The sequence below is a fragment of the Dipodomys spectabilis genome, unplaced genomic scaffold, assembly GCF_019054845.1.
Source record: "Dipodomys spectabilis isolate Male_0828 unplaced genomic scaffold, ASM1905484v1 ptg000260l, whole genome shotgun sequence".
NCBI classification, from domain to species: domain Eukaryota; kingdom Metazoa; phylum Chordata; class Mammalia; order Rodentia; family Heteromyidae; genus Dipodomys; species Dipodomys spectabilis.
The window spans coordinates 2,352,837-2,372,686 of record NW_024870937.1 but is presented as its reverse complement, the minus strand read 5'-3'; the positions used below and the strand labels follow the sequence as shown (position 1 = coordinate 2,372,686).

Genomic DNA, 19,850 nt, shown 5'->3' with positions numbered 1-19,850 from the left:
TTTTGCTTATGTGGTACTGAGGAATCGAACCCAGGGACTCATGCATGCAAGGCAAGCGCTCTACCACTGAGTGACTTTCCCAGCCCCCAAAATGAAAGCTTTTAGGTAAATGTACCAGCCCCATTCAAACACCATAAGCAGGTACAAGTTGTTAAGAAAGGCTTAAGACCAAAAGCTTTTAATGTTTTATACTTTGAATTATATTCACTCACAACATGAACTGAGCACTGATGGCTCACACCTGTTATCCCAGCTATTCAGAAGGCTGAGGCCTAAGGATTCAAGTTAGGTTGGGCAGAAAACAAAAAAATCTTTGAGAGCCATCTCCAATTAACCATGGCTCAAGTAATAGAGTGCCAGTAATGAACAAGAAAGATGAACAAGAGCACAGCCCTGTACTACCCCCTTGACCCCCTCAAAAAAGAAGAGCCAAATCATAACATGCACCATGGTATTTTTGCATGGACATGTTTTCATTTCTCTTGGGTACATATTTTAGGGATGGGATTGCGAGATCACATGGTAATTCTGTGTTTAACTTTTTGAGAAGTTGCCAAACATTTCACAACAGCTGTATCATTTTATATTCTTACAATGTTATGTATTCTGTGGATGAGGAAGGGGGTCCTGGAACTTGAACTAGGTGCTGTCCTTGAGGGGGTTTTGTTTGTTTTTTGTTTTGGCTCAAGGTTAGTGTGCTTGAGCCATAGCTTAGCTTTTTGAGCATACACTTCCACTTTTTGTGGTACTTAGTTGGAGATAAAGAGTCAGCACTGGTGTCTCATAATCCTAGCTACTAAAGAGGCTGAGATCCGAGGCTTGCAGTTCAAAGCCAGCCAGGGCAGGAAAGCTTGTGAAACTATTATCTCTACTCAGAAAAAGCTGAAAGCGGCACTGTGGATCAAGTGGTAGAGTGCTAGCCTTGAGCAAAAGAAGCTCAGGGACAGTGCCTAGGCAGAGTTCAAGCTCCAGTACTGGCAAATAAATAAATAAATTTGAAAAAAAAAAAAAAAGATCTCACAAACTTTCAGACCATGATCCTCAGATCTCAGCCTTCTAAGTAGCTAGAATTAAATCTATGAGCCACCAATACTGGCTCCCATTGTGTATTCTTTCTGTTGTTGTTGGTTGTGGGGCTTGAACTCAGAGCCTGGGTGCTGCTGCTAAACTCTTTTTAGCTCAATGTTAGTTCTCTACCACTTTGAGCCACAACGTCCCTTCTGGTTTTCTGGTGGCTAATTGGAGGTAAGAGTCTCATGGACTTTCCTTGTCCAAGCTGGGTTTGAACTGTGATCCTCAGATCTCAGCCTCCTGAGTAGCTAGAATTATAGGCGTAAGCCACTGGCTCCCCGCTCTTATTACATATTCTTGACATACATTTGGCCAGATTATTTGGTAGTAGTGTATATGTGGGTGGTTTTTTGATTTGTTTTGTTTTGTTGTCAGTCATGGGGCCTGAACTCTGGGCCTGGGCACTGTCCCTCAGCTCTTCAGCTCAAGGCTAGTGCTCTACCACTTGAGCCATAGCATCACTTCCGGCTTTTTCTGCTTCTGTGGTGCTGAGGAATCGAACCCAGGGCCTCATGCCTGCAAGGCAAGCACTCTACCACTGAGCCACCTTTCCCAGACCCTGGTTGGTTGTTTTGAGACAGGTCTTGCCTCAAACTCATGGTCCTCAACTTACCAAGCGCTAGATTTGTAAGTGAATACCACCATGCTCACCTGTGCATATATTTTTAAACTGCTTTATTGTGATATACTGAGATATTACCAACTATACCTATATATAACATACAATAATAGTCAATTTTGCTGTAAGAAAATGGATTTCTAAGCAACATATATTTGGGAACTACCTGAGCATAATGTACATTTCACATTTGTCTTTGCATGGTTTCATCTGCAAGACACACTAGGTGAATACAGAAAAGTGTATACGCTGCTGAGTACTCTACCACTTGAACCATGCCCCTCAGTCCTTTTCTTTGCTTTAGTTTTCAGGTAGTTTCTCATGGTTTTACCCGAGGCTAGCCCTATACCTCCAGCCTCCTATGGCATCCCAAGTAGCTGTAACCACAAGTACACCACTACACCTGGCTGAGAATGAGGGTCTCACTGACCAACCTTGAGCCTTAATCTTCCCTATCTTTACCGCTGGAGTAGCTGGGATTATAGTGTTTGCCCCTGTGCCCAGTCCTTTATTGTCTGTTTCTAAATTAAGTAATACTTTACACACAGTGAGATACACGGATTTGTGTTTGTGTGTATGTCTGTGTGTGCTCGCATGTGTGTGCTGGATCTGGGGCTTGAACTCCAGACCTGGGCACTGACCCTGAGCTTTTTTGCTCCAGGATAATGCTCTACTACTTGAGCCACAGTTCCACTTCTGGCTGAATAGCTAGTATTACAGACATGACCCCCTACTACCCAGTGAATTCTGGCTTTTTAATAAGAATTTCCTGTGACTCTACACTATGTGTGTGTGTATCTAGTATTACAGACATAACCCCCTACTACTCAGTGAATTCTGGCCTTTTAGTAAGAATTTCCTGTGACTCTACACAGTGTGTGTGTGTGTGTGTGTGTGTGTGTGTGTGTGTGTGTGTGTGTGTGTGTGTGTGTGTGTGTGTGTGTGTGTGTGTATCTAGTATTACAGACATAACCCCCTACTACTCAGTGAATTCTGGCCTTTTAGTAAGAATTTCCTGTGACTCTACACAGTGTGTGTGTGTGTGTGTGTGTGTGTGTGTGTGTGTGTGTGTGTGTGTGTGTGTGTGTGTGTGTGTGTGTGTGTGTGTGTGTGTGTGTGTGTGTGTGTGTGTGTGTGTGTGTGTGTGTGTGTAGCTAGTATTACAGACATGACCCCCTACTACCCAGTGAATTCTGACCTTTTAGTAAGAATTTCCTGTGACTCTACACAGTGTGTGTGTGTGTGTGTGTGTGTGTGTGTAGCTAGTATTACAGACATGAACCCCTACTACTCAGTGAATTCTGGCCTTTTAATAAGAATTTCCTGTGACTCTACTGTGTGTGTGTGTGTGTTTGTGTCAACTTCCTAAATAGCTAGGAGCTAGGATTACAGCTGAGAGCCACCAGTGCTTGGTAATTTTCTTATTTTTAATTATACAGTTTGAAAGATTATTTTTATCTTGGAGTTTAACCAAAGTATAAGACATTAAAAGGTTTTCTTATGGTTTTGGTCTTAAACCTTTTTTAACAACTTGTACCTGCTTATGGTGTTTGAATGGAGCTGTTGAAGGCTGATGGGATGTTGGAAGGTAGTGTAACTTTTTGAAGGTAAGACCAAGTGGAAGCAAGTTATGTTATTTCATACTGGAACCCAGCACCATCCTCTTTTTATTTCCTGATGCCATATGATGACAGCTTTCCTCTGCCACAGGCTCAAAAACTAGAGCCAAATAACCATGAAATCTCTGAAACCATTAAGCCAAAATAAATCTTTCCTTCTTACAAATTATTTCATGTGTCTTGTCAAAGCAAAGAAGAGCTAACAGTGAATAAACATAACAGCATTATTTATAATGGAAAAGTAGAAAACAACCCAAATGTCCATCAATGGATGAATGGCAAAACAAAGCATGGGACATTCTTGCAAGTGTACTATGCAATAAGAAGAAATGCTAGCTGGACGCCAGTGGCTCACACCTGTAATCCTAGCTACTCAGGAGGTTGAGATTTGAAGATTGCAGTTCAAAACCAGCCTGAGCAGGAAAGTCTGTGAAACTCTTATCTCCAATTAACTACCAGAAAACCAGAAGTGGCTCTGTTGCTCAAGTGGTAGAGCACTAGCCTTGAGCTGAAGAGCTCAGGAACAGTACCCAGACCCAGAGTTCAAGCCCCACAACTGACCAAAAAGAAGAAGAAATGCTTGTAACCCAGTGGTACATATGCAAGACTGAGCTTGATCCCTAGAATGCCCATGAACACACATACACATCCCAAATAATAACAAAAACTTAGATAAATAAGAAGAAACGAAGTGCTAATACATGCTATGATATGGATGAGCCCTGAAAACAGCAATGTCAAAGAAGCCATCTGTAGTATAGTTCTATTTGTATAAAATTTCTACAACTAGACAAGTCCACAGAAAGCACCTGCTAGGAGGTTAAGAGAATTGGGACTGACCACTCCTAGATAAGGGGTTTCTTTTGGAGGATAAGAAATGTCATAGAATTTGACATAGTGATGGCTGAACAACTTTGTGACTATTACTAAAAATACCTGAATTACACACCTCACAAGTTAGGTAAGGTAGGCGTCAATGGCTTATGCTCATAATCCTGGCTACTCAGGAGACTGAGATCTGAGGATCACAGATTTGAAGCCACCTTGGAAATAAAAAGTCTTGTGGACTTTTCTGCCTTTCAACAAGCCAAAAGCCAGAAGTGGAGTTGTGGCTAAGTGGTAGAGTACTGGCTTTGAGCAGAAAAGTTCAGGGACAGCCTCAAGTCCTTGAGTTTAAGCTGAAGGACCTGCCAAGAAAAAAAAAAAAAGGCAAAAATATCCCCAATGTACTTACAACTGTGAATGAATACCACCCTCTTCCCCATCACCTTTCTTTAGGCCAAGTAATGATTCCCCTCCACAGCTCACTCTTCCATGAGCAGAATAAACCACCCTATCTAGAAAAACAAGTTCTCCTACCTCTGCAGCTTTGTAATCATCAAAGTTCACATGCTTGAACATCTCAATCACCTTCCAATGCATTCAGATTTCACCTCAACCATCTCTACTTACCAAAGCACTTATCATTTTTCAAAAGACAAATTAAATTACAACTTATACATAAGGTGAATTTTAACCTTCTAATACTCCATTGTTCTTTTTAGCAATGCTGGGGAACTAATTCAGAGCCTTGCTCAAGATTAGGCAAGGGCCCTACCACTGAACTGCACCTCACTTCTTTTTCGTACTCCTTTAGAGTAGATGATATGAAAATGATGTCATGTTTTCTGGAAAAAAAAAGTGCACTGATGTGCAGTTGCATAGAAAATATACAGAAAGAGGGGCAGGTATAAAGACTTGAGACTGGCCAATTTAAAGAAGAGACAACAAAGATTCATAAAAATCTATGGTTCAATGAAGAAACAAGCATTTCTTCCCACTGCCCTCCCCAGACTGGAGTTTGAACTCAGGGTATTTGATGGTTAGGCAGGCGCTCTATCAGTAAGCCTCATCTCCAGTCCCTTTTTACACTGGTTATTTTTGTCAGTTGTGGGGCTTGAACTCTGGGCCTGGGTGCTGTCCCTCAGTTCTTCTAGCACTCTACCACTTGAGCCACAGCACCACTTCTGGTTTTCTGCTGGTTTATTGGAGATAACCAGTCTCATGGACTTTGCTGCCCAGGCAGGCTTTGAAGTACGATCCTCAGATCTCAGCCTCTTGAGTAGCTAAGATTATAGACATGAGCCCCATGAGCCCCCAGAGCCTGGTTACATTGGTTATTTTTAGGATCTCATTTTTTACCCAGGCTGTACTTGCAGTGATCTTCCTACTGTATGCTTCATACCAAAACCTGGGCTGATGGGTGTGTATCACCACATGGCTTTTTCTTTTCCTCTCTTTTTTCTTTTTTTATTGCTTATTTTTGCAGGTACTAGACTTCAACTTAGGGCTTCCGTGCTTTTGCTTGGTTTTTTTCACTCAAGGCTGACACTCTACAACTTAAGCCATATCTTCAGTTCTGGCTTTTGTCAGTTAACTGGAGATAAAAGAAGTCTCTCAGATTTGTTTATCCAGGCTAGCTTCAAACCTTGATCCTCAGAGCTCAGCCTCCTGAGTAGCTAGAATTAGAGGTACACGCCAGAGTGTCTGGCCAAATTTTTCTGTTAAGATGGGATCTCACAAATTTATTTTTGTCCAGGGCTTGGAAGGTGGCTTAGTGGTGGAGTGTTTGCCTAGTATGCATGAAGTCCTAGGTTCGATTAGTCAGCACCACATAAACAGAAAAAGCCAGACATGGTGCTGTGGCTCAAGCGGCAGGGTACTAGTTTTGAGCAGAGCAGCTCAAGGACAAGCCCCAGAACCAAGCCTACCCTGCCCCCAAAAAGAGTATTTTTTCCTAATTCCTATGTCTTCACTTCCTTACATCCCATTCAACTAATCTGTTTCCCACCTCCCACTTCTGAAATCGTAGACAGCAGACCTCATAACTAAAACCAACAATCTGCCAAGTGCGCCGGCCAATCTTATCAAACATTACAGAAACATTTTAGTCTTCAAGAGGAACCAGTTTCCCATTTCTCCATAGACCTCCTGGTCTGATTTGCTTTTCCTTTGCTGGTACTAGGTTTTGACTGTATTTTTTTTTTTTGGCCTTTTTCTTTCAGTCTTTTTTTTTTGTACATTGCACTTGTAATTTTGCCGTTGAGCTACATCCCAGCCCTGGTACTAGGTTTTGAATTCAAGCTTCATGCTTGCTGGGATAGTGATCTACTACACTGAAGCCACACCTCCTGCCAGATTTTTGCTGGTTATTTTAGAGATGCAAGCTTGAGGACTTTTCTATGCAAGATGGCTTTGAACTACAGTTCTACAGGTCTCAAGTCTCTTGAGTAGCTAGTATACCATAAGCCACCAGGCCCTGGCATCTTTGCTCAATATTTTTCCTCTTTAAACCTTCAAATACGAGACCTGAGCCTCATTTGCTTCTCTCCCTACACTTTTTCACTAGTGCCCTACCACTTCGAGTCACTGAGACACTTTCTCCCTACACTTTCTCCCTAAGTGACTTCACCTCTTCTCATACATCTATATGATCATCCCCCAGATTGTTTTTTTTGTTTTTGTTTTTGGCAGTCATCGGGCTTGAACTCTGAGTCTGGTCACTGACTCTCAGGTCTTCAGCTCAAGGCTAGCGCTCTACCATTTGAGCCATGGCACTACTTCCAGAATTTTGTTTATGTGATGCTGAGGAATTGAACCCAGGGCCTTATGCATGCAAGGCAAGCACTCTACCACTGAGTCACCTTCCCACCCGCCCCCCCCCCAGCTTGTTTTTGTTGTACTGGTACTGGGGCTTGAACTCAGGGTCTTGACCTCTTGGTTGGCCTTTTAGCTCAAGACTAACATTCTACCGCTTAACCAACACCTTCACTTCTAGCCTTTTGCTGGTTAACTGGAGATAAAAGCCTCTTGATTTATCTGCTCCAGCTGGCTTTGAACCTTGTTCCTCAAATCTGTCTTCTGAGTAGCTAGGATTACAGGCAGGACCGACTGGTTTACTCCCAAATTCCTATCTCGAGCCCAAAGTTCCAAACTGGAACATCCAACTGCTTTTTCAACATACCAATTTCATAACTAATACGCATATCAAATTCAATTTATCCTACATAAAACTCCGAATTCTTTCCACCTCCAATTTCTCTCTTCTATTTTCATCTCAGTAAATAGCCTCACCATTTACCTTCTTAGTTGTTCCAAAGTCAAAAAAGCAAGGATTCCTCACTTCATTCCTTTTTCCCTCACCAATCCATTTCCAAGTTTTGTTAATTCGACTTCCAAAATCTTTTTTCACCCTTTTACTTTCACATCTCTACTGCCATAAGCCACTCCAAAGCAACAGAAAACAGTGTTGTGATTCCTCAGCTCCATCAAGAATTTTCCTTTATTTGGCAGTTCAATTACACTACTAAAACTTTCAAAGACTTCCCATAAAAAAATAAATTCTTGCTAGGTGACAGCAACTCGTCAAACCTGTAATCCTAGCTACTTAGGAGGCTGAGATCTGACGATCCAGGTACCGGCCAGCTAAGACAGGAAGGAGATTCTTATCTCCATTATTCACTGAAGAGCCGTAAGTGGAGAGGTGGCTCAAGTGGTAGAAAGCTAGCATTGAGCAAAAAAGCTCAGGTAAAGCACCCAGGTCCTGAGTTCAAGCCCACTAACAGGCACAAAATGCATAAAAGTAAATAAACAAGGGCTGAGAAGGTGGCTCAGTGGTAGAGCGCTTGCCTTGCATGCCTGAGGCCCTGGGTTCGATTCCTCAGCACCACATAAGCAAAAAGAAAAAAGCTGGAAGTGGCGCTGTGGCTCAAGTGGTAGAGCGCTAGCCTTGAGGTGAAGAGTTGAGGGACAGCGCCCAGGCCCTGAGTTCAGGCCCCACGACCGGACCCCCAAAAAAAAAACAAAAACAAAAAAAAGTAAATAAACAAATTACTGGGCTGGAGGTGTGGTTCAAGTGCTCAGTTCTGGTGGCTTATGCCAATGAACTCAGTTTCCTAGGTGGCTGAGATATGGGGATCGCAGTTCAAAGCTAGCCAGCCAGGAAAGTTCACAAAAAATGCATCTCCAATTAAACACCAAAAAGCCAAAGTGGAGCAGTGGCTCAAGCGGTCGGAGGCCAGCCTGAGCTAAAGTTAAGAAAGTGAATTCTGGCCTTAAAGCTCCAGCGCTGGCCCTCTCCCCCTCCCTCCCCCCAAGAAAAACGCTTAAATTTTTGGAGCAACGTGTCAAGGCTGTAGGATACTGGTAATACTTCTCCTCCTCTTCTATTTTTTAGCATCAATCCGTGCATCCTGGGAGAGTGTTCATAAGCGCTTCTCCAGTGTGCAGCAAGGTGCCTTCCACCCACGGGGGCACCCCTGCGTGGAGTCAGCCTGAGAACCCCTCACCCCTGGGGGGGAGGCGACCGCTGTCCACCCCACCCACCCTTCATCACACCGTAGACTTCTCTGAGTAAACACCCAACTTGCGGGTTGCTCTCCAACCCCCTCCGCAGGCCACCCCGGCGAGCGACCCGAAGCTCGGCCGCTATGCGGGAACCCTCCGCAAAGGGCCCCCCACCCGCGCAAACGGATCCCGCCTCCAGTCCTCCGAGGCCCGCGACCCTTGCGCACTCAGTCCCCGCCGCGGCCCGCTCCCGCCCCCGGCCCGCTCCTCCCTCCCCTCCCCCCCCCCCCCGCTCGCTCCGCGCGGCCCGCAATGGGGGAGGGGCGCGCACGTGCCCGCGCCGCCCCCGCGCAGACAAAGCCCGGGAGAGCGGGGCGCGTACCCGCCCGGTCCTTCCTGCTCCCGCGCACACTCACCTCCCTCCACTCTCCGGCTGCACCGCGATCCCGCCAGGTGCTGAGAGAGGGTCCCGGTGGAGGAGGGAGCGCGCCAAGCCCGCAGAGACGCCCCACCACGAGGACTCGACGACCCTGCAGCCGCGGAAGCGCACGGCGCGACGGAACCCGCTCGACCCGCTCCGCCCCGCACGTCAGCAGCGGGGGCGGGAGCTATAGCCACAGGGGCGCGCGCAGCCGGAGGCGGGGCTCTCCTGCTGGGGGCGTGGCCAGGGCGGGTCGGTGGGCGTGGTCACGGCCCTGGCCCTGGCCCTGGCCCTGGCCCTAGCTACTCCAGGGTAATCTGTTTGTCACCTCTTGTTTTCTTGCCTATAAGATTTGAATTTCCACATTTGTAGTTTATATCATTTCATTTTGTTTCACAGGGATGGGGATGTAGCTCAGTTGTAGTGTGCTTGCCCAATAGGTACGACGCTCTGGGTTCTATTCCCAACACCGCCTATAAAACCAAGGTCCATATTGATAGGCTTTGGATCCTTAAAGAGTAATTTTTTCCCCTTACTGGCTTTCACACTGGGGAGCTCTTGTGACTTCTTCAGTCACACTCTCTTAAATTAACCGAAGTGGGGCTGGGAAGGTGGCTCTGGTAGAATCCTTGCCTGGCATGCATGAAGCCCTGGGTTTGATTCCTCAGCACCACATAACCAGATAAAGCCAGAAGTGGCTCTGTGGCTCAAGTGGTAGGGCGTTAACCTTGAGATGAAGAGCTGAGGGACAGTGCCCAGGCGCAGAGTTCAGGCTCCAAGACCCACAAAAAAACAAAGTAACTGAAGTATGTAGCTGTAAATGGTTAGAGCAGGACAGCTGTAGAGAAGTCAGTATAGAGCCACGGTAGGAAATTGAGTTCAAAGCATGCTAACAAAAATAAAAGAAAATAGTTTAAGATTTTTTTTGAATAATGACCAAACTCTGAACCATTATTAGATCCTATTATTAAAAACAAACAAACAACCAGGCTGGGAAGGTGGCTCAGTGGTAGAGCGCTTGCCTCGCATGCATGAAGCCCTGGGTTCGATTCCTCAGCACCACATAAACAGAAGTGGCAGAAATGGCTCGGTGGCTGTAGTGGTAGAGTGCTAGCCTTGAGCTGAAGAGCTCAGAGATAGTGCCCAGGCCCAGAGTTCAAGTCCCATGACTGACAAAACAAACAAGAACAACAACAAAAAAAAACACCCCACATGACTTGGTATATTGTGCCATTAATGTGATCCACATCTATAAATATTCTTGTTTCAGTAAGATTTGGATCTATAAACATGAATGACATACAGATTTAAATTACTTTGGTTCTAGTCTCTTTGCTATTGGGTGCCTTATTTGATGGTATGCTAGGACTTGTGAATTATACATTGCTTCTATAAATATTCATGATCTTTGTTCTGAGATGCTTGAGTTATGTGTAAACAGCTGTATTTCTTCAGGGCTTTCAATTCAGAACTTTTTAGGACTTGAGAAGCATATTGCCTCGGTTAATTCACTCCATTATTGAGGCAAGACATGGTGAAGAATGGGTGTTCCGTGTGTTACAAAATTTTCTGCTGGCTTGTGAGAATATATTGTTCTGGTGTTACATAAGTGTTGAGTAATTATGATTCTTTAGAGAATTCCCCTCAACCTATATGCTTTAAGTATCTCATGAAAACTGGAGGCAGCCTGTAGGCCTCTTCTTTGTATTGGGTGTCCTGTTTGCCTTGTTTTTCATACACTTCCAGTTGTATTTCCTCAACTTAGGAAGTTGAGGGTTCCTGGGTTCAGCCTGCCCTGCCCCAAACCTTCCACAATGTAGCCTGGAGGTATCCTCAGGGTAGCTAGCTGAGGCAATCCTAGGGCTCACTTTTGTTTCTCATTTTTTTCAGGGATCACCATCTTTTGTTCCTCATCTACGTAGTCTTGTTTTAAGAATCTTGACTGTGTATTATCTCTGGAAGATGATAAATCTAATCCCTGTTACTTATCTTGATCAAAAATAGAAGTTAAGGGCTGGGAAGGTGGCTCAGTGGTAGAGCGCTTGCCTTGCATGCATGAAGCCCTGGGTTCAATTACTCAGCACCACATAAGCAGAAGGAAAAAAGCTGGAAGTGGTACTATGGCTCAAGTGGTAGCGCACTAGCCTTTAGCTGAAGAGCTGAGGGACAGCGCCCAGGCCCAGAGTTCAGGCCCCACGACCGGACCCCCCCCCCCAAAAAAAAATAGAAGTTAAGCCTTTAGTTAAAAAAAAAAAGGTTTGAGGGCTAGAAATGTGGCTTAGTGGTAGTGTTTGCCTATCATGCATGAAGCCCTGGGTTCGATTCCTCAGTACCATATAAACAGAAAAAGCTGGAAGTGGTACTGTGGCTCAAGTGGTAGAGAGCTAGCCTTGAGCAAAAGAAGCTCAGGGACAGTGTCAGGCCCTGAGTTCAAGCCCCAAGACTGGCAAGAGGAAAGAAAAGATTTGAATTCCAATTGTCCAAAAAGAATTGTATTCACTACATAACTTACTTAACTATAACCCCTCTGTAAATCACCTTTATAAAAATTAAATAAAATAAATAAATATATAATAATATAATATAATATATAATAAATTAAATAAAATTAAATTAAATAAAACAATAAAAATTAAAAGTTAAAAAAGATTTGAATTCTACTTCCAACCCAGTTTGGAAGACTATTCATTTTCCCATTGTACATGAGCTTCCACAGTAATAACAATAGTAATTATGATTTGTACATGTATGCCATCTGTGCATACCTCTGTGCTGATAGGGGTACGTTTTACAGATGTTGTAGTGGTGCAGGCCTGTAGTCCTAGCTACCTGGTAGGTTAAAGGGAGGATCACTTGAAGCCCAGGCAGGGCTGTGAAATGAGATTAGGTAAGAGGTTAGGATGAGTGCGTTGTGTTTCTTCATCTTGGGATCTAACTCTGAGGCAAGGACATAGGAATATGTCTAACTGCCCAGGAAGTTACAAGTAAAACTTCCCCTGGCCTGGTTTGGAAGGCCTCTCCATTCTAGGAGATGCCCTACACTAAGCAGACAGCGGTATATGAAATGAGTCTGAGATAATGTTACTGGTTTCCACCACTGGCAGATAGTATGCTGGAAATCCAGATTTCTCTTCACTCTCCTGCCAGACATACAGGAAGCATGATCAAGACCCATAGATGGGCCAATGGACACTGTATCAGGTCCAATTGATCCTAAAGCAGAGAGACTACATAATGTGGACTGATAGGCAGGGAAGGGATAGAAATATGGTTAAAACATCAAGATAAGCACAGCTGAGGATGCTGGCTGAACGGAGGATGCCTGCAGAGCTGAAGTGCTCTTAAATAAGTTGGTAAGAGGAGCAGGGATAGAAAAGAGCATAAGAGAGGAAACTTCAGACTCTTAGACATCATTCAAGCAACACATCCTGAACAGCCAACCATCCACAGATGAAGGCAGTGATGATCAGGAGAGAGCAAGCATATACCAACAGAGGCCAGTGAAAACCTAAATTGCAGCTCACAACCCTGCCTACAGATGTAACAGTCCATAATATCCCCCTCCCACGCACACACACATACATGCCCAACTTGCCACTGCCACCCATAGGTGGCAGAAGTCAAAGTGGGAAAGGGGGGAAGGGATCTAATAGAACTGCAACCTTGAATTGCTACCCAGTCTTTTATCCAATGGAAGTTTTAGACCAGGAGAGACTCAGGTAACTTTCACTAGCAAGTTGAAGTTTGGCCTCCTCTGCAATAGGAATAAGAGCCCATGAGTAAGTTTGCATCATCTAAAGAAAGATCTGATATATTTTTTACACAGCTGCCTACATCATGTATTTTAATAACAGATAAGCCAGGCACCAATGGGTTCACCCTTGTTATCCTAGCTACTCAGGAGACTGAGATCTCCATTCAAAACCAGCCTGTGCAGAAAAGTCTGTGAGACTTTTATCTCCAATTAATCAACAAAAACTAGGAAGTGGCAGTGTGGCTCAAGTGATACCAGCTTTGATCAGAAAAAGTCAAGAGAAAACTTGGGACCCTGAGTTCAAGGCTCAATACTAGGGGGGGTGGGGGGGCGGGTAGAAATCCCTTGGTTGAGCTTCAGTAACTCATGCCTATAATTCTAGCTACTCAGGAGGTTGAAATCTACAGATCAGTGTTCACAGCCAGCCACCCCAAAAAAGTCTGTGATACTCTTTTTTTTGTTTTTTGGGTCCGGTCGTGGGGCCTGAACTCTGGGCCTAGGCGCTGTCCCTCAGCTCTTCAGCTCAAGGCTAGTGCTCTACCACTTGAGCCATAGCGCCACTTCTGTTTTTTTTTGTCAGTTGTGGGCCTGAACTCTGGGCCTGGGCACTGTCCCTCAGCTCTTCAGCTCAAGGTTAGCCCTCTACCACTTGAGCCACAGTGCCACTTCCGGCTTTTTCTGCTTATGTGGTGCTGAAGAATTGAACCCAGGGCCTCATGTATGCAAGGCAAGCACTCTACCACTGAGCCACCTTCCCAGCCCATAGCGCCACTTTTGGCTTTTTTCTTTTTGCTTATGTGGTGCTGAAGAATCGAACCCAGGGCCTCAGGCATGCAAGGCAAGCGCTCTACCACTGAGCCACCTTCCCAGCCCCATCTGTGATGCTCTTATCTTCAATTAACTACCAAAAAAACTTCAAGTGGAGCTGTGTGACTCAAGTGGTAGAGTACGAGCCTTGAATAAAAAAGCTCAAGACCAGTGCCCAGGCCAAGTTCAAGTCCCAGGACAGGTACACACACACACACACACACACACACACACACACACACACACACACACACACACACACAAAATACAGGCTCCAGGAAAGCTGATATTGAGGCTGCAAAGGAGCCCAGTAGCAGGGGGTCTTTACACTATCAGACGGTTCCCAAGAGTTAAAGTTGGATTAGGAGGGCAACCTGAAAGCAGCAATCAAGGAAATGAGAGAAAACTCGCTCAGATACAAAGTTGTTGTTAAGTGGCCATCCAGACACTCAGGCCCAAGATGCTAGTCTCCTTCCTGGGAAGACCAATCACCTTTCTTAACAGGAATTGAGCTCCTAAAATCCATAAAGGAAACAAGTTTCCCAATCTGTTTTTTGTGGGCATTTTTTTTCTGCCAGTCCTGGGGCTTGAACACAGGGCCTGGGCACTGTCCCTGAGCTTCTTTTTGCTCAAGGCTAGCAGTCTACCATTGTGGCTCAAATCAAACCCAGGGCTTCATGCATGCTAGGCAAGCACTCTACCACTAAGCCACATTCCCAGCCCCAGGTTTCCCGATCTGAATACAGATACTAATTAGACTTAATAAGAGAGAAAGAGAGAGAGAGAGAGAGAAAGAAAGTTCTGCCAGGTACTGGTGGCTCACATCAGTAATCCTAATTATTGAAGAGGCTAAGTCTGATGAAGCTGGTTATATGCACGCTTTAGAAGACAAATCTGAGACAGTTATCTCCAATTAACCAGAAAAAGCAGGTAGTGGAACAGTGGTACAAGCAGTAGAACACTAGCCCATGGGGGCAGGGAAAACAAAACAAGAGCTTGAATTCAATAAGTTCTCTCAAAGTAGAGAGAACTGCACTTCCTAAGCCCAAGAAAATGATTAACTTAGTGCCTAGGAATTAAACTCAGGCAATTAAATGCCTCGGAATTAAACTCAGGCAATTAAAAGCCAAAGGAGGACACCCTTAGGTGAAGAACACAAAGGTACAATGTCTATGTGCCTCTGATCATATAAAATAATATTTATTGAAATGAATAAGTAAATAAGAGTAAGTGATATCCTCAAGCAAGTCTAAATAGAAACCAAATGTCTGATTGGCCTACTTGGATTTTGGTAAAATTATATCCCACTATGCCCAGCACCAGTGGCTCATACTGTAATCGTAGCTACTCAGGAGGCTGAGATCTAAGGATCATGCTTCAAAGTTAACTGGTGTAAGAAAGTCTGTGGAACTCTTATCTCCAATAAACCACTAGAAAACCAGAAGTAGCACTGTGGCTCAAGTGGTAAAGTACTAGCCTTGAGCTGAAGATCTGAGGGAGAGAATTCAGGTCCAGAGTTCAAGCCCCAGGACTGACAAAAAAGAAAAAAAATTGTATCTCATCCTTGTAGATCTTATTGGACCCTATCATAACCCAAAAGAATCATACTGTAATCATCCTAGGCTAAATATTTCTATCTCTCCTAAATTTATACGTTAAAATCCATTTCCTAATATGACAATATTTGAAATGGGGCCTTTAGGTGATGCTTAGGTCATCAGGGATGACCTAATGTAAGGGATTAGTGCCCGTTAAAGAGGCCCTAGGATTAGAGCCCAGAATTACAGGCTTACACCTGTAATCCTAGTTACTCAGTAGGCTGAGGATTGCGGTTTGAAGCCAGCCTGGTCAAGAAAAGTCTGAGAGCCTCTTATCTCCAATTAACCACAAAAAGTGGAGCTATGGCTCAACAGGTAGAGCACTAACCTTGACGAAAAGAGCTCAAGACTATTAGCTCAAGCTTCAGAGCTGACAGAAAAAAATTAAGAGGCACTGGCATACCAGGAAAGCTGCCAGACATGTTTTCATTTATGAAAAACAATGGATATTCACTCTCAAATGACACCACTTTTGCCATGTAGGAGTACCTAACACAAAGATGGCTATCTTTGAGATAGGAAAAGGAGACCTGTATCATAGAAAATAACCAGCACCTTGACCTTGGATTTCCCAGCCCCTAGCCCAATGAGAAATTTATGTTGCATGTAAACCATTGAATCTATGGCATTCTGCTCTAGTAACCTGTGCTATTTTTTGTCACCGTGACAAAATACCTGAGAAAAGCAACTGAAATGAGGAAAGGTTTATTCTGCCTCAAGATTTCAGCTGGATCCATTGCTTTAGGCCTGAGGCAAGGCAGAATGTTATGGGGGCAGAGGGCAGTGAGGAGGAAGAGACAGACAGGGAGAGGAGGATGGAAGGCAAAGAAAGAGACTGATGGTATCATTTAAGGATCTTGTGTCCTTTTCTTTTCTCCACCTAATGAAGAAGTACAAGGCAGGAAAAGTAGAAGCACACGCAAAGTTTATTTGAAAGTAAATAGAAGGTACCAGGGAAACTGAGGAAATCCTCTTAGCTGTTGGTGGGTTAGTATAAGTTCCCAAACTGTACTCCTGCCTGGGAAGGCCACCATATGCCATATGAGGTCTTGTTCACCTGCTTTCCAGGGGAAGAGGAGTAGGAAATTACGGACTTCGTGGTATCAGAGATGAAGTGGAGTCCAGAAATTGAGATTCCATTGTTAGGCTCAGGGGGGTTCCCTCTTTTATAGCTTTTGGTCCAGTCTCAGCTGTTCTGGCATCTTGTTGGGTCACTGACCATCTCACATCAAGGGGAAGGGCAAGGGTCTGCTCCAGTGTTGTCAGGGGCTTTGCTTTCTTTGGAGTCATCCCAGTTTCCGAGGGCTTTAGGGGCGTTGACACCACCGGGTCTCAGTCTCGTTTTTCCAGGGTTTTCAGGAAGAGGAAAAGGTTTAGTCTCTGCCAGGCCATTGTCTCTGTTTCCTTGTATGTCTAGTCTTCCCATTTTTTTTTTTATTGTAAAGCTACTATACAGAGGGTTACAGTTACATGAGTGAGGTTATGAGTACAGTTCCTCTTGAACATTGTTACCCCCTCCATTGTTTTCCCCCTACCATCCCCTCCCTCCCTCCCTTCCCCGAGGTTCTTTTTTTTTTTTTTTTTTTTTGATTGTGATTAAATGATTACATAATTTCAAAGTCACAAGTTCATTCTAACTTCCCTGGAGCAAATTGTCTACCACAGTCTGTAATATATAACAGTGTTCACATGTTATATACCATATTTGTGATCAGCAGCATGAGGATATTTAGTAGTGGTTCAACCAGATGAGCGGGAGTTCTTTGTTTCTTAAGTCCTGTTAGTTTTGTCGTATCACCTAACCTTTTGGATTTAGCATCCACTTATGAGGGAGACCATGTACCGTTTGTCTCTTCGTTCTTGGCTTACCTCGCTCAACATGATTCCTTCTAGCTCCATCCATTTCCCTGCAAATGCCATTATTTTGTCATTTCTAATGGCTGCATAATATTCCATTGTGTATAGATACCACAATTTTTGGATCCATTCATCTGTGGTGGGGCACCTAGGTTGTTTCCATATCCTAGCTATTGCGAACAGTGCTGCAATAAACATGGAGGTGCACGTGTCCTTGTATATTGGTTCCTGTTGTTCAGGGTAGATGCCTAGAAGTGGTATGACTGGGTCGTAAGGGAGGTCAATCTTTAGCTTTCTAAGGACTCTCCAGACTGCTTTCCAAAGTGGTTGTATAAGTGTACATTCCCACCAGCATTGTAATAGGGTTCCTCTTTCTCCACATCCCCTCCAGCATTTGTCGTTGGCTGATTTGTGGATGTGGAACATTCTGACTGGGGTAAGGTGGTATCTCAGGGTTGTCTTTATTTGCATTTCCTTCACCACCAGGGATGATGAACATTTCCTCATGTGTTTCTTTGCCATTTTTATTTCTTCATTTGAGAAGTCCCTCTTTAGTTCCCTTGCCCATTTAGTAATTGGTTTGTTAGGTTTGGGAGGGATTAGTTTCTTGAGTTCCCTGTATATACAGGATGTTAACCCCTTGTCTGATATATTGCTGGTAAATATTTTTTCCCAATTAGTTGGTTGTCTTTCTAGCTTAGTTGCGATAGATTTAGCTGTGCAGAAGCTTTTTTTAAGGTAGTCCCATTTGTCGAGTCTCTCTCCAACTTGTTGTGACCCTGGGACTCTGTTCAGGAAGTTCCTTCCTGTGCCTATTAGTTCAAGTGTCTCTCCTACTCTGTCCTGCAGTAGTTTCAGAGATTCAGGTTTAATGTTAAGATCTTTAATCCATTTTGAGTTGATGTTGGTGCATGGTGATAGGCTGGGGTCCACTTTTAGTTTTCTGCATGTGGCTGCCCAGTTTTCCCAGCACCAGCGGTTGAAGAGGCTGTGTTTCTTCCATTGTATGTCTTTGGGTCCTTTGTCGAATATCAGCTGGCTGTAGGCCTGTGGATTTATATCTGGATCTTCTATTCTGTTCCATTGGTCTTCGGGTCTGTTTTTGTGCCAGTACCATGCTGTCTTTGTGATTATAGCTCTGTAGTAGAGTTTGAAGTTCGGCATGGATAGCCCTCCCATATTGTCTTTATCCCCTAGAATTGTTTTGGCTATTCTAGGTCTTTTGTTGTTCCATATAAATTTTTGGACTGTTTTCTGTATTTCAGTGATGCACGTCATTGGGATTTTAATAGGAATTGCATTGAATTTGTATATTAGTTTTGGAAGTATCACCATCTTTACTATATTAAGTCGGCCTATCCAGGAGCATGGGAGGTCTTTCCATTTCCTAGTGTCTTCTGCAATTTCTTTCTTTAACTTTTTATAGTTCTCATTAAATAGTTCTTTTACATCTTTGGTTAGGTTAATTCTTAAATATTTTATTTTTTGGGAGGTTATTGTGAATGGAGTTGCTCCCTTTATTTCCCTCTCTTCCTGTGCGTTATCAGTGTATAGGAAGGCAACTGATTTTTGTGGGTTTATTTTGTATCCTGCTATTTTGCCGAAGTGACTTATGATTTCTAAAAGTTTGGGGATGGAGTTTTTGGGATCGTGGAGGTATAGTATCATGTCGTCTGCAAAAAGGGATAGTTTCACTTCTTCTTTCCCTATGCGGATCCCTTTAATGTCTTTTTCTTGCCTTATTGCCCTGGCTAAGGGTTCTAGGACTATGTTGAAGAGGAGTGGAGACAGTGGACATCCTTGCCTTGTTCCTGTTTTTAGGAGGATTGGTTGTAGCTTTTCCCCATTAAGTATAATATTGGCTATTGGTCTGTCATAAATGGCTTTTATTGTTTTTAGAAATGTTCCTTCTATTCCTATTTTCTCCAGAGCTTTTAGCATGAATGAATGTTGAATTTTATCAAAGGCCTTTTCTGCATCTGTGGCGATAATCATGTGATTCTTGACCTTGGCTCTGTTGATATGCTGGATTACATTTATTGACTTACGTATGTTAAACCATCCCTGTGTCTCTGGGATGAAGCCTACCTGATCATAGTGTATTATTTTTTTTATGTGTTTCTGGATTCTGTTAGCTAGAATCTTGTTAAGGATCTTTGCATCTGTGTTCATCAAGGAGATTGGCCTGTAATTCTCCTTTTTGGTTGGGTCTTTGCCTGGTTTGGGGATGAGTGTGATATTGGCTTCGTAGAATGAGTTTGGGATAGCTCCCTCCTTCTCTGTTTCTCTGAAGAGCTTGAGGAGTATGGGTATTAGTTCTTCTTTAAAGGTCTTATAGAATTCTGCTGTGAATCCATCTGGTCCTGGGCTTTTTTTTGTTGGAAGACTTTTGATAGCTTCCTGTATCTCATTATAGGATATTGGCTTATTTAATTGGTTAACTTCTTCTTTGCTCAGTTTGGGTAACTTGTATTTCTCTAAAAATGCATCCATTTCCGCCAGATTTTCTTCCTTTAGAGAGTATAGCTTTTGAAAGTAGTCTGTTAGGATTGTTTGGATATCTTGGGTACGTGTTGTGATGTTTCCCGTGGCATCCCTAATCCTATTAATATGGGTTTCCTCTCTTCTTTTTTTAATTAATCTTGCCAACGGGCCATCAATTTTGTTTATTTTTTCAAAGAACCAGCTTTTTGTTTGGTTTATTTGGTTATGGTTTTCTGATTTTCTAATTGGTTAATCTCTGCTCTCAATTTGGTTATCTGGCTTCGTCTAGTAGCTT

General features: G+C 43.6%; 1 protein-coding gene across 1 annotated transcript in view; it reads right to left on the bottom strand.

The window, feature by feature from the left end:
• Yeats2 (YEATS domain containing 2) overlaps window positions 1-9,193 on the bottom strand; it is a 96,009-nt gene extending 86,816 nt beyond the window's left edge. Inside the window, 1 exon segment of the mRNA XM_042699638.1 lies at window positions 9,051-9,193. The gene's annotated coding sequence lies outside the window, so the exon portion shown is untranslated.
• Between the last annotated feature and the right edge of the window lie 10,657 nt (window positions 9,194-19,850).